At 44.1% G+C, this 15,561-nt stretch overlaps 1 protein-coding gene across 5 annotated transcripts in view; it reads left to right on the top strand.

Moving 5' to 3' along the window:
• Nxpe3 (neurexophilin and PC-esterase domain family member 3) overlaps window positions 1–15,561 on the top strand; it is a 52,346-nt gene that overhangs the window by 7,583 nt on the left and 29,202 nt on the right. The window lies entirely within an intron of this gene.

Genomic DNA, 15,561 nt, shown 5'->3' with positions numbered 1-15,561 from the left:
AAGTTTGGACTTTGGCCGGGCGGTGGTGGTGCACGCCTTTAATCCCAGCACTTGGGAGGCAGAGGCAGGCTGATCTCTGTGAGTTCGAGACCAACCTGGTCTACAAGAGCTAGTTCCAGGACAGGCTCCAAAACCACAGAGAAACCCTGTCTCAAAAAACCAAAAAAAAAAAAAAAGTTTGGACTTTGGAGTATTTCAGATTCTGGTGTCTGAATTACTACCGTATTAGGTTTCCATTATGTTATTATTATTCCTTAGATGGCTGTTTGTTTCCTAAGGAGAGACAGAAATGCTGTGGTTCTGAGTGAGAGGGAAGGTGCATAAACTGGGAGGAGCAGGGTGGAGGGGAAACTGTCTCAGAAGATATTGCATACAAAATTTTAAACAGATTTTAAAATCTGTTTTCAGTTAAAGAAAAAAAAGAATGTTGGAGGTTGGAGAAGTGGCTCAGAGGTTAACAGCATTGGCTGCTCTTCCAAAGGTCTTGAGTACAATTCTCAGCAGCCACTTGGTGGCTCACAGCCATCTATAATGAGACCTGGTACCCTTTTCTGACCTGCATACATAATAATAAATAAATCTTTTAAAAATCATAATTGAGGAATGTAGTAATGATGGCTGGCAGTGCTTGTGAAAGTGCTGAAAAGAAAAGGAAGGAAGCTGGAGATCTCCCCTCCCCCACTCAGCCACAGCTAAAGGCTGCCTCTACTAGCTGTAGGCAGTACCCATCTGGTCAGCTTGACCCCATTAACTCCGGTTTTTGCATCCCATACGGTTAAAACCATAGTTTCTAATATCTAGACTCCAGAAACTGCTTTAACCAGCATTGCAGCTGACACTGGGGTGGTGTTGGTGGGGGCATCAGAGCAAAAGCCAAACCATCAGCAGCTCTTCTCTTTCCGTGGGGACCAAGGAGAGTGGCTACTTCATGGCTATTTTAGAGTAAGGAAGGTGGAGCTTCCTGCAGGAGGGGATCACACAGCCTGGCTACAGGCTGAAGGGCAGTTGCAGGGGAGGAATTGATGAATCTGCCTTTTTTTAAAAAAAAAAATACAACACTGTTTAACCAATAGCTTATGCATATTTCTAGCTAACTTGTACATTTTTTTTTTTAAAATTTTCGAGACAGGGTTTCTCCGTAGCTTTTTTGGTTCCTGTCCTGGAACTAGCTCTTGTAGACCAGGCTGGCCTCGAACTCACAGAGATCCACCTGCCTCTGCCTCCCGAGTGCTGGGATTAAAGGCGTGTGCCACCATCGCCCGGCAGTAACTTGCACATCTTAAGTTAACCCATTTCTACTAATCTGTCAATCACCACAAGTCTGTGTCCTACTGGTGAGGTACTGACTGGCATCTGATGTCTTTCTCTTTTGGCAACTACATAGCCTCTCCTAGACTCTACCTACTCATTTTATATATTTCTGTTTGTATTTCCCGCCTGGCTTTGCTCTGATAAGCCACTGGCCAAAACAACTTGTGTCTGTGCTACTGGGGTTATGTTTAGAAAGTAGTCTCCTGTGCCAATGTGTACAAATGTACTTTCCACTTTCTCTTCTATGAGGTTCAGTGTGGTTGGTTTTATGTTGAGGTCTTTGATCCATTGGGACTTGAGTTTTGCGCATGACAATACATATGGATCTATTTTCATTCTTCTACATGTTGATATCCACTTATGCTAGCACCATTTGCTTTTCTTTCCCATGTTATATTTTTTGCTTCTTTGTCAAAAATCAGGTATTCTAAGGTGTATGGATTGATAACTGTGTCTTTGTTTTTTTTCTTTTATTTATTTATTTATTAAGGATTTCTGCCTCCTCCCCGCAACCGCCTCCCATTTCCCTCCCCCTCCCCCGATCAAGTCACCCTCCCTCATCTGCTCGAAGAGCAATCTGGGTTCCCTGACCTGTGGGAAGTCCAAGGACCGCCCACCTCTATCCAGGACTCCTAAGGTGAGCATCCAAACTGCCTAGGCTCCCCCAAAGCCAGTACGTGCAGTAGGATCAAAAACCCACTGCGATTGTTCCTGAGTTCTCAGTATTCCTCATTGTCCTCTATGTTCAGCAAGTCCGGTTTTATCCCATGATTTTTCAGACTCAGGCCAGCTGGCCTTGGTGAGTTCCCGATAGAACATCCCCATTGTCTCAGTGTGTGGGTGCACCCCTTGCGGTCCTGAGGTCCTTGCTCGTGCTCCGTCTCCTTCTGCTCCTGATTTGGACCTTGAGATTTCTGTCCTGTGCTCCTCTGTCTCTGTCTTCTTTCATCACCTGATGAAGGTTAATATTCATGAGGATGCCTATGTGTTTGTCTTTGGGTTCACCTTCTTACTTAGCTTCTCTAGGAACATGCATTATAAGCTCATTGTCCTTTATTTATGGCTAGGAACCAAATATGAGTGAGTACATCCCATGTTCCTCTTTTTGGATCTGGCTTACCTCACTCAGGATAGCGTTTTCTATTTCCATCCATTTGTATGCAAAATTCAAGAAGTCCTTGTTTTTTACTGCTGAGTAATATTCTAATATGTATATATTCCATACTTTATTCATCCATTCTTCCGTTGAAGGGCATCTAGGTTGTTTCCAGGTTCTGGCTATTACAAACAATGCTGCCATGAACATAGTTGAGCATATACTTTTGTTGTATGATAGGGCCTCTCTTGGGTATATTCCCAAGAGTGGTATTGCTGGATCCAGGGGTAGGTTGATTCCGAATTTCCTGAGAAACCGAAACACTGCTTTCCAGAGGGGTTGCACAAGTTTGCATTCCCACCAGCAATGGGTGAGTGTCCCCCTTTCTCCACAACCTCTCCAGCAAAGGCTATCATTGGTGTTTTTTATTTTAGCCATTCTGACAGGTGTAAGATGGTATCTTAAAGTTGTCTTGATTTGCATTTCCCTGATCGCTAGGGAAGTTGAGCATGACCTTAAGTGTCTTTTGGCCATTTGAACTTCTTCTGTTGAGAATTCTCTGTTCAGCTCAGTGCCCCATTTTATAATTGGATTGATTAGCCTTTTACGGTCTAGTTTCTTGATTTCTTTATATATTTTGGAGATCAGACCTTTGTCAGTTGCGGGGTTGGTGAAAATCTTCTCCCAGAAAGTGGGTTGCCTTTTTGTCTTAGTGACAGTATCCTTTGCTTTACAGAAGCTTCTCAGCCTCAGGAGGTCCCATTTATTCAATGATGCCCTTAGTGTCTGTGCTGCTGGGGTTATACGTAGGAAGTGGTCTCCTGTGCCCATGTGCTGTAGAGTACTTCCCACTTCCTCTTCTATCCGGTTCAGTGTGTTCGGACTGATATTGAGGTCTTTAATCCATTTGGACTTGAGTTTTGTGCATGGTGATAGATATGGATCTATTTTCATTCTTTTACAGATTGACATCCAGTTTTGCCAACACAATTTGTTGAAAATGCTGTCTTTTTTCCATTGTATACTTTTAGCTCCTTTATCGAAAATCAGGTGCTCATAGGTTTGTGGGTTAAAGTCAGGGTCTTCTATTCGATTCCATTGGTCGACTTCTCTGTTTTTATGCCAATACCAGGCTGTTTTCAATACTGTAGCTCTACAATAGAGTTTGAAGTCAGGGATGGTAATGCCTCCAGACAATCCTTTATTGTATAAGATTGTTCTGGCTATCCTGGGTTTTTTGTTTCTCCATATAAAGTTGATTATTGTCTTCTCCAGATCTGTGAAGAATTTTGATGGGATTTTGATGGGGATTGCATTGAATCTATAGATTGCTTTTGGTAGAATTGCCATTTTTACTATGTTGATTCTCCCAATCCAAGAGCAAGGGAGGTCCTTCCATTTTCTGGTGTCTTCTTCAATTTCTTTCTTCAAAGACTTATAGTTCTTGTCGAATAGGTCTTTCACTTCCTTGGTCAGGGTTACCCCAAGATATTTTATGCTATTTGTGGCTATCGTGAAAGGTGATGCTTCTCTGATTTCCCTCTCTGCTTCCTTCTCCTTAGTGTAAAGGAAGGCAACTGATTTTTTGGAGTTGATCTTGTATCCTGCCACATTACTAAAGGTGTTTATCAGCTGTAGGAGTTCTTTGGTAGAATTTTTGGGGTCACTTATGTATACTATCATATCATCTGCAAAGATAACTGTGTCTTTGATTTGGTTCCATTGGTTCTCTCTCTCTCTCTCTCTCTCTCTCTCTGTCTCTCTCTCTCTCTCTCTCTCTCTCTCTCTCTTTCTCTGGGATTGTGGTTTGTAGGCTGGTTTTCTTTGCTTTATGTTTAAAAATCCCCAAGAATGAGTACATGTGATAATTGTCTTTCTGTGTCTGGGCTACCTTACTCAGAATAATGATTTTTAGCTCCATCCATGTCTGTTTTTATGCCACTACCAGGCTGTTTTCAGTACTGTAGCTCTGTAGTAGAGTTTGAAGTCAGGGATTGTGATGCCTCCAGAAGTTCCTTTATTGTACAGGATTGTTTTGGCTATCCTGAGTTTTTTGCTTTTCCAAATGAAGTTGAGTACTGTTCTTTCGAGGTCTTTGAAGAATTTTGCTGGGATTTTGATGAGCATTGCATTGAATCTGTAGATTGCTTTAGGTAAAATTGCTATTTTTACTATGTTAGTTCTCCCTACCAAAGAGCATGGGAGATTTTTCCATTTTCTGGTGTCTTCTTCAATTTCTTTCTTCCAAGATTTAAAGTTCTTGTCATACAGGCCTTCCATTTGTTTGGTTAGAGTTACTCTGAGATATTTTATGTTATTTGTGGCTATTGTGAAGGGTGCTAAAGTTATTTTTTAGGTCATTTCTTCTGCTTCATCTATATTATATTGGGGTGTTCAAGTCTTGCTGTTGTAGAGCCACTAGTTTTTGTTGGTGTCGTGTTGCTCTTTGTGGTGTGGAGTGTGTTCTTACCTTGTCTACCCATCTCTTCCTCCTATTGGGGCTGTGTCTCTGGTGATCAATTTTCCAGGTGCCAGTGGAGCCAAGGCTCAGATGGCTGCTTGTTGTGGTGCAGTCAGGGCCACGGATCCAGTCCCCTCGGAGGTCACTAGGTGTTCTGGGGGTCTCTCTGCAATCTCGGAGGTCGTTGGGCTCTGTTCCCTTGGAGGTTGCTGGCGTGGGCCTATTTTTATGGAGGTTGCTGGCTCAGCTGGTCCCACAGAGATCTCTGACTTGGGCCCAAGTCAGTCCCTAATACAGTCTCTCTTTTGTACCTGCTCCTGTGAAGGTTGTTGCCTTGGGCCTGCTCTGGTGGAGGTCCCTGGCTTGGTCCTGTTCCCACAGAGGTCTCTGGCCTGTTCCCTTCGCAGTAGCTCCCTCGTACCTGCTGATGAGTCTGTCTTGGGTACTTCTGTGTGACTGAAGGGCAGGGAACATGGCTCCCTGAGCCCCTCACAAGTGCTTGAGAGACTCTAGCCCTCTTCCCGCTTCCCTCTGCTGAACACATATATGACCAAATTTATGGAGTAGTTTCTACAGAAAAGATGGTAACCATTTTATTTTGTAGTGATTTTTAGGATGCAAGTCTTAGCTGAGCAAGGCATTTCTTTGTTTATTCGGTTAGCACAAGAATCCCTTCCCTTCCGTTCCCTTCCCTTCCATTCCCTTTCTTCTTCTTTTTCCTCCCTCCCTCCCTCCCTCCCTCCCTCCCTCCCTCCCCAGGGGATGGAAGTGTACATGTCAGTGGGACTAAGCACAGTCACTTGTGCAACTACTCCACTGTCTCTGGAACTTCATTTTTTGTTGGCTGAAATTCTGGATCTGTTAAAATATTATCCTCCTCTCCCACAGCTTCTGTCTTCGAATTAACAGTTTCCTGTCTCTATGAATTTCGTGAGTCTAGATGCTGCACACGATAGAATTATATACTATTTTGTGACTGACTTATTTCTATTAGTGTAAGGTTGTCAAGATTCATCTATGTTGTAGCATGAATCACTTTGTTCATTTCTGGATTGGATCTCATTCTACAGTTCAGCCTATCATGACACTCACTATATGCCCAATGCGGCTTCAATCTCTTGGCAATCCTTATGCCTCAGGCTCCCGAATGCTCCGATTACGCCTGTGAAGCACCATGCTCCATTGACCTTTGCTTCTTAGTTGAAATGTTTAGACTCCTTATATTTAATGTTTTTGTTGAGAGGATCACGGTTACACCATTTTGTCATTTATATTCATCTTATTCCCTTCCCCTTTTCTTTGTTTCACATCGAGAAATTATTTTAATCTGTTTTATATTTTTGGGGGGCTTGTTAGTAATAAGTCTGTTATTTTTAGGGCTTACAATATATATATTTAATATCACACTCTGTGGTCAAATGGTATTCTACCTCATGCACCTTGCCACAATGGATATTCATTTCTCCTGGGATTTTTGTGCTCTTAACATATACTTTATCTCTGCATATCACATACACCCACTTTGTTTAAAACATGGTTTTCACATCATTAAAAATAATAAAAATCTGGTATCATGTATGCAGCACATGTACGTAGCACGTGAGTTTGCATTTTAGTAGCGTTGGGTCTTGTTTGCGGATCTGTACTTCAGTCTCAGTTTCTTCCTTTTGAACCGTCTTTGACATTTCTTGTGATACAGGTTTGTCGGTGATAAATGTGTTCACCTTTGGTAGATTTGCAAAAAATATCCTATATAGCCCTTAAAAATATTTACTACAGTTTTGGCTTTAGCATAGTTTTAGGACTATAGAAAAATTACACTGAAAGAGTTCTCAGATTGCCCTTCCTCATTCCAGTTTCCTAATACTAAAATATGGCAGAAGTGGATTTTTTTCATTTTGTATTTTTATCTTCCATGAACAGTCTCTCAACCACATCTGCTCTACAACATGAGCTTCGTGGCTCTGCTTGACTCCACTGCATAGCCCTGCCGTAGTGTGTGTAGCATCCAGCTGATGAATTCTGTCTCTAAGGACAGTGTAGTAGTCAGGGTTCTCTAGAGGAACAGAGGTGATAGACGGAGTGGATACACATTATACATCATATATATGTTATATGTACATATGATGTATATGATATATAGTCCCCATTAGTGTATTTTCTTCCTGTTTCTATGGGAAATAAAGCTCACCTAGGTTCCCAAGGTGGCGGAGAAGAAGCAAAGGGCATGTTTTTTTCTGACTGGGAATCCCGTGCTCTTTATTGTTGATGCCACTTCCTTTATCAGAACTAGGGCATGTAACCATCATGAGACGTTGGCAACCTCATTGCTCAGATGTTAAAGCTGAAACTCAGTGGCTTGGAAAGTTCTTGTTAATCTGGTCTCTGCTTATATCTTCATCTTTCCTTATCTGGAACTTATAGTTCCTCTCCTCACAAATTTTTAATGCTTTCTGTGGCCCCAGGGTCTTTGGACTGTCTATTCCTTTTTTCTGCCACTTTTGTCTGGTAACTTATGCTCTTCCTTCAGCCTGAACTTAAACATCCCTGTCTTGTGACTCAAGTTCGATTTTATGTGGTTCCATTGCCTCTGTTTTAGTTTGGATCTCAAATGGTTTCTAAAAACTCATATTTTTTTTTGTTCACGTCTTCATCCAAGTGCACTGGTACTTCCTGCATGATTATACCTAGGGGATTCTGAACTTCTACAGAGTGACCAGGTAATAGACTCATATCATAATTTGCAATGGGAAGGTAGTGGGCCTAGTTGGAGATATTGGGTCACATGGTGAAGCCAGTGAGACGTGTCGTAGATGTGAAGTAGCCTCGCTCTCCCCGTGGTGTGCCTACCTGTGCTCCTCTGCTTTCCCACAAGTGTGCACTGAAACCTCTGCAAGTGTGAGCTGATTTTCCTCAGGTATTTTCTCACAGTGACAGAAAGCTGACAAACACGCCTCTGTGTGCTTCCACGTCACCACACAGGACTTACAAACTGTGCCGCCAGATCTGTCTGTCTCTTCATCTCTCGGCCCCAGTCATCTCCAAGGAACTTAGGACATCACTCCTGATTTGTAAACCCAGGACCAGACATACTCCAGGTTCCTGGAACCTCAGCCACTTCTGTGGGTTTTACCAACAGCCTGTTTCACTCCTGCGTGGTTTCCCACTTCACATCCTCAGCCGCTGGGGTATAGACTCTGCACTAAAGACAGTTTTATGTACATCAGGAAGAGACTCTCCCAGCAGTGAATTGCTCGATCATGGCCTTGACATTGGCTTTATGTTGCTACAGCCTTCTTCCTGTACTTTGCAGTAAACCCTGGGCTTGCCCACATGACTGGGAAGTACTGGAGGACAGGAATTGGCTGTGCTTCCCACCAGGTCACCTCATGCCAGGTGGCATTCGAGTGTATGAGGAGCCAAACTAAATAACTAAGAACTGAATAACTGTCTCGGCAGCTGATAACACTTTAAGACTCAACGACTTGCTCTGTTCCCAGCCAAAAGCTTGCTGCTCAGAGGAAAATGTCACTGTCATTGTGCTAGTCTTTTTTTTTTGTGGTTTTATTTTTTTTAAAAAAAATTCTTCTCTTACACATTATATCTCAACTGAAGTTTCCCCTCCCTCCACTCCTTTCAGTTCCTTCCCCCAGTTCCCTTCCTGCCCTCTCCCCCAGTTTCTTTTTTTTATATTTAACTTTATTTTATGTGTATTTGGTATGAAGGTGCCAGATACCCTGGAACTGGAGTTATAGACAGTTGTGAGCTGCCATATGGGTGCTGGGGATTGAACCCAGGTCCTCTGGGAGAGCAGCCAGTGATCTTGACCGCTGAGCCATCTCTCCAGCCCCTCCCCAGTTTCATTCCTCCTATGTTTCCCTTCAAAAAAAAAAAGGAGTAGGCCTCCCAGAGATATCACCGAACATGGCATAACAAGTTACATTTAGACTAGGAACAAACCCTCATCACGGGCAGACAAGATAACTCAGTAAAAGGAAAAAGGTCCCAAGAGCAGGCAAAAGAGTCAGAGACACCCCCACTTCCCACTCTTAGGAGTCCTGCAAGAACACCCAGCCACATAACCATAACTTATTGGCAGAGCCTTATCAGGTCTGTGATTGTCACTTCAGTCTGTGGGCCCCTGTGTGCCCTGCTTAGTTGATTCTGTGGGCTTTGCTGTTGTGGTACCCTTGTTCCCCTTGGCTACTACAATTCTTTCTCCCTGTCTTTTGTGGGATTCCCCTGGCTCTCCCTAGTGTTTGGTTATGGGTCTCTGCATCTGCTCTCATCAGTTGCTGGATGATGCCTCTCTGATGACAATTGGGTTAGGCACCGATCTCTGAGTATAGCAGAATGTCACTAGGAATCATCTCATTGATTTTTTTTCCCAGTCATGTTTGATTCTATCCTGGGTCTCTGGGCTGTCCAGACTCTGGTGTCTGGCCATCCAGGCCATGTTAGGCATTGGCTCCCTCTTGTGTGAATCTCAAGTTGGACCAGTTATTGGTTGGCCGCTCCCACACGTTCTGTGCCAACTTCACCCCAGCACATCTTGCCGGCAGGACAGACTGAGGGTTGAAGGTTTTGTGGATGAGTTGAAGTCCCAGTTTCATTACTGGAAGCCTTGCCTGGTTATAGAAGAAGGAGTATGCAGGCTGTGTATCCCCTATTACTAGGCGTCTTCGCTAGGGTAACTCCCGTAGATTCCAGGGAGTTCCTACTGCATTAGGTTTCCCCTCAATTCCAGTCTTCTCTCCTAGTACTCTCTCCCTCCACCCCACCCCCTGCCAAATCCCTCCTGTTCCCATTCTCACCTGCCCCCAGTTTTTGTTTCTCATGGTTGTAGGGGTAATGAGTCCAAGCTCAAGGTCTCACGCCAATTCAGGGCCAGATGAGAGCCCTCTTCTACCTTGCAGTGGGTCACCTTGTCACTGTCCACACGGGGTAGAGAGCTTCTCCTCCTCCTTCTCCTTTTCTTTTTTGAGACAAGATTCAAGCCCAAAAGAGCTTGGAAGTTGCATCCATCCTTCTGCTCCATCCCCCAGGGTTCTGAGATACAAAGCATGGGCCACCATGCCCAGCTTTTTCTCTGTTCTTGCGAAGCCACTGATGTCACTGTGAGGATCTGTTCCGATCACCTCATTTGACCCCAGCTTCCTTTCAAAAGACTCATTTGTGAACCATCGCTTTGAGATTGGGCATCAGTGTGTAAGTTGGGAACCATACCTGACCCTGTAGGAACAAATTTAGATGGCTTCGGGCCTTCCTGTCCCTGAATCACCCTACCCCTTTATTCTTGTTATTTAGCCTTTTATCCAGAATGGCTTTTATTGTGAGCGAAGCTGTACATTACAGTTTATTAGGCTTTAGTAACAAGCAGGATTTCTGAATTTCCAAAATTCAGTGACAGACCAGGGAAATTACCATTGGCCTAGAAGAAGTCATTCAAAATACGATGTACAACTGAGATCTAAGGTGTATAACTACCAAGAGTTGCCGTAACCCCTGAGAAATGTAGGTTTCTCTTAAATACGTTGATTCATGTTTCTCTAGTAATGAACTGGATGTAAGAAGGGAGTCTCTGGCTCTAGCTGTTAGAGCGGGCGGCAGGTGTGGTGGGGTCGTTCTGTCGTTTCTCTTTCCACACCGTGCCCTGCATTGTAAGGTTGTGTGACCATTGGAAGGCACTTAACTGCCCTCCGTCAGTTTCCTGATTTACAGGTATGAATGATAAAGTGTCCTCAGTGGATCTGCCTAGCACACTGGAAACACCCCAACAGATGCCGTGCGCTGCACAGAACGGCACGGTTGGTCAAGCTGGCCATGCTGAGATTCGCGTACCCGAGGGTTGGCATCAGCAAATAGTTTATAGCTACCATTTCCCAGTTATTGTACAACTGGCTTTCTAGAGTTGATTAGTGGAAGCAGATGGTCTTTCTTTTTGATGCGCATTTGCTTCTGGGATTATTACTACTTTTTTTTGTTATTTTTAAATTGACACATTGTATCTCCATGTTAATGAGACCAATGGGATCAGACATGAGATCTTTTTCTTTCCTTTTTGCTGTTTGAAAATAGACCTCACTATTGTCTGCAAGGTCCTTGGCCCAGGAACAGTTTCCTGCTCCTGCACTAAGGAGACTGAAGAGAGGATGCAGGATGGAGCCCAGCCAGCAGGACCATGGAAAGGAGCAGATTTTAGCTCCGTAATGTGGCTGTGCTTATATCCATGTTAGTTTTTAACTACGTCAAAGAGCATGAGTCTAAAGGTAGAGGAAAAAAGACAATCTATAGCTCTCGAATAGGCGAGGAAGAGGGGGGAGGGAGGGAGAGATCAAGAGAGAGAGACAGGCAAGCGGACTGTTAAAAAGTGTTAGGAAAAGTCCCCGTTAGTCCTGATCCATTCTTGGAAACTTCTGGACTGAATGCCAGTTAGCAGCTCTAATTATCCTCATGAATAGCCCCAGTGATAATGAGGAAGGGGGTGGCAGTAACCAGTGGTGAAAGACAGTTCCCATCTTGGAAACAGTAAGGGAGCCTTATTGGAGTGGGGTAGACTCTTCTATGGAAAGAAGAGGTCACTGTGTCCCACATGAGAGAACTGCTGTGAATTTCAAATGCTTCTGTGTATTGTGGTGAGTGTGCAGTGATGGGGGGCAAAGGCTCTGAAACTTGGCAGCCTCCCATCCTTAATCCATTCCCTTTCTCCCTGCCTCCCTCCCTGCCTCCTTCCCTGCCTCCCTCTCTCCTTCCCTCTCTTTTCTTTTCTTTTTTTGAGTCAGGGTTTTTCTCTGTAACAGTCCTGGCTGTTCTGGAATCCGCTCTGTAGACCAGGCTGGCCTCTAACTCACTGAGATCTACCTGTCTCTGCCTCCCAAGTGCTAGGATTAAAGGCATGCACCACCAGGCCTGGCTAATTTTTTTAAATTTTTTTGTTAGCTTCCAAAGAATTAGTTTTTATTATGGTAGTTTTGAAACGATATTTGATTAGCTTATTCCCTTCCCTCCTTCCTTCTCCATCCCTGCCCTGTCCATTGGTCCCTCACTCCACACTAGGCTTCCATCCCCAGCACCTCGTGTTCTCTTGCGGTCTTCTGTGTGGTTTCGGAGTCTGGGTCCACTCTCCATTTTATTTGTTCTTTTAATTTTAATTTTGCAGCAGGGTCTCTCTGTGTGGCTCATGGTGCCCTCTAACTTGCCATGCTTTTGCAGCAGGGTCTCTCTGTGTGGCTCATGGTGCCCTCTAACTAATTTTAATTCTGCAGCAGGGTCTCTCTGTGTGGCTCATGGTGCCCTCTAACTAATTTTAATTTTGCAACAGGGTCTCTCTGTGTGGCTCATGGTGCCCTCTAACTTGCCATGCTTTTGCAGCAGGGTCTCTCTGTGTGGCTCATGGTGCCCTCTAACTTGCCATGCTTTTGCAGCAGGGTCTCTCTGTGTGGCTCATGGTGCCCTCTAACTAATTTTAATTCTGCAGCAGGGTCTCTCTGTGTGGCTCATGGTGCCCTCTAACTTGTCATGCTCCGATGTTAGCCATCCAAGGCCTGGGATTATAGGCATGCAAAACTGTACAGCTGGGCTGTAGATCAACCTTTCCTTCCCTTACATATGGAAGAAAGCCGGGTGGCTTAGCACTAAGTGACTGGTAACGCCTCCGCTTGGTCGCATCGGCCTGCCAGCAGATCCCGGGTAGTTGTTCTGGCTACATGTGGAATGAGAGGCACACCAAGACAGGAAGCAAGTAAAGGGATAGGAAGAATAGGTGTACAATGTGAGCAAGAAATGCGTGATTTGGCCCCTCTCAGTGTCTCAGCAACTAGGAAGGAAAAGCGAGGCAGAAAGCTTTCCCGAAAGGTGTCCTATAGCGAGGGGGAGTTTTCGGTGTCACTTTTGGTTTTCCCCAAGACACTTTTTTAATTATATTTTTTTATTATTTAAAAATGTAAATATCTTTTGAACGTATTCTTCCCCTCCACCAAGTCTTTCCAGATCCTCTTCCCCTCTCACCCACCCAACTTTTGAATTCTTTCTCAACTTAAAACAAGCAAAAACCCAATACAACAACAAAACCTTCAAAACCAAGAAAAGAAAACTACGGCCAAAAAGGAAACAAACCCAAAACAACAAAAACCTGAAACTCCATAAAACTGTAGCCAAATAAAAGTACACAAAAAGACTGTGGAGTCCATTGTATGCTGTTCACCTCTTCCTGAACATGAGGCCTGTCCTGGAGTGGTTGATATGGCGTACCCAGTGTCACTCCTGGAGAAAACTGATTTTCCCTCTCCCAGCAGGTTCAAGTGACAGTTCAGCTGTTAACCTTTACCCTAGTGGCTAGGTTTCCATTCATTAGTTCATTTCATTTCATTCAGTATTAAAAATATAATATATATACATATGAAGATAAAGCATAATAAGATAAAACAAAAACCATCACATCAGAAGGAAAAGATCCCAAGATAAGAAACAAGATTCAAAGACCCACTAGTTCAAACTCTCAGGAATCCCATAAAAGCTCAATTTGGTATACATAGAGGACTTTAGGGGCAGACCTGCGCATGCGACTTCAGCCTCTGTGAGTCCATGTGAGCTTTGCTCATGTTGGTTTAGAAGACCGTGTTTTCTTGGTGTCCTCCATCTGCTTTGGCTCTTATACTTTTTGCTTCTTCCTCCATGGGCTTCCCTGGCTGCGAGGGGAGGGAGTAGATGGAGACATCCCTACTAGAGGACCCAGCTCCAAGGACTCTTTCTCTCTGCAAAATGGCTTTGGTTCCCATTTACTGCAGGAGGAAGCCTCTCTGAGGATAGCTGAAGAAGACCCTGATCTAGATGAATTTAGTAAAATACATGAGCAGTCATTTTACCACTGCCCCTTTTTCTCTTTTAGACTAGTATTATTTGATTTCTTTTCCCTAGTCCCTGGGCTATCTAGTTTCTGGTTCTTAGTCCCAAAGCAGTGATGGGTATGGGTTCCATCTTGTGGAATGGGCCTTAAGTCAAATCAGACATTGGTTGGTTACTCCCACGGGCTTTGTGCTACCGTTGTCCTAGCGTATCTTGCAGGTAGGACAGCATTGTAGATAAAGGGTTTGTGGCAGGCACAGTGTTTATGTGCAGACTGTGCTCCTGTATCAAAGATGCTGGAAGTAGCGGTGAAGGCTCTGTGTAGGCATTAGCTCAACTTCTCCACCTTCAGTGAGGTGTATAGGTGTTATTGTCAGCAGCAGGGCCTTGCTGTTGTTTTGTGGAGAGGAACCTACTGTTTTGGTAACGGCCTGGGTTGTTTGGGGATTTCCAGGGGACCCCTTGACCTACAACTCAATTAGATGTAACCCAGTCCCAGTACTGGGAGCTTTGATGATAAGAGATGACCAGTTGGGAGTCTGTCTCCCCAATAGTTAGTGATTTCATTTAGTTTGCTTTCATTCATGTACATGTTTTAGAAAATTTCTACTATATTAGGTTTCTGTACTACCCCTAAAATGCCCCTTAATTTTAGCTCTCTCTTTATGCCCTCCCACCAGCCCAACCCCCTCCACTTACTCCTCTCACTACAATCCTCCCCACCCACCCATAACTATCTGTCCTATTTCCCTTTCCTAACAAGATCTGTCTGTTTCCTGCAGCCCCTTACTCTATGCCTACACTCCGTGAGTCAATGGATTGTAACGTGGTTATCGTCACTTCACGGCTAATATCCAAATACAAGCAAATACATATCATATCCATCGCTTGGCATTTGGGATACCTCACTCAGGATGATTTTTTTTCCTAGCTTCATCCGTTTGCCTGGAAATTTTATGATGTCATTTTTTTAAAATGTCTTAGTAATACTCCGTTGTGTAAATGCCCATGAAAATCAACTCACTGAATTTTCTTTAAATAATTCCACAAATGTCTAAGGAAAGCAGGAAATGCTCACATAGGGACACATTTCAGGTGTGGGTGCCCCCGGATACCACATCTCATGTTTTCAGTACGGGAAGCCATCTTGTGAAATGCCATGCAGCATGCAAATAGGCTTGGGAAGGGACACTGTTCTTCTGGTACCCAGACAGGGTTTGGGGTTTTGCTCTCAAGCCAGTGATAGTATCTTCTCCTTTCCTAGTGTGACCCGCAGTGCCATCTGCACGATCAACCTCTGAACCTGGCATTGCCAGGGTTAGGGGACGAAGAGCTCTCTGTACTCTTGGGACAATCGTCAGCTTTCTGGGCATTATGATATGCTTACCATCCATGTCTTTTTCATCAGTGATTTCATAAACGATCTTTTAGTCAGGTTGTCCTCTTTTAACATTTTTTTTTAAAGTGTGTTTCTTTACTTTGTGTGTATGAGTGAGTGCTTTGGCTACTGTCTACATCTTACCGGAACTGGTCTCTTCTTCCACCACGTGGGTTCTGAGGATTGAACTCGGTTCATCAGGCTTGGTGGCAAGCACCTTTGCTCACCTAGCCGTCTCAGTGGCCCGGATGATATCTTTGATAGTCTGGTGTTCCCAGGCTACCTTGGTGGGCTTTCCCAATGTGTTGTTCTCACAGCCTTTTCCTACATTCACACCAGTCTGTTTCCTAGGAGTTCCCATCCTTAACCTTAGCCTTGTCTGGCTGCAAAAGCAGAGCCTGGGCTTCTGGAGGGAGCAGCAGGGAGCACAAATCATTTATTTTTTTATTTTTCCAAACTTTATTCTTTTGT

This window comes from Microtus pennsylvanicus, chromosome 1 (assembly GCF_037038515.1).
Source record: "Microtus pennsylvanicus isolate mMicPen1 chromosome 1, mMicPen1.hap1, whole genome shotgun sequence".
Classification (NCBI taxonomy): domain Eukaryota; kingdom Metazoa; phylum Chordata; class Mammalia; order Rodentia; family Cricetidae; genus Microtus; species Microtus pennsylvanicus.
Note: the sequence above shows the minus strand (reverse complement) of the source record. Positions and strands in the feature narration are given on the sequence as shown.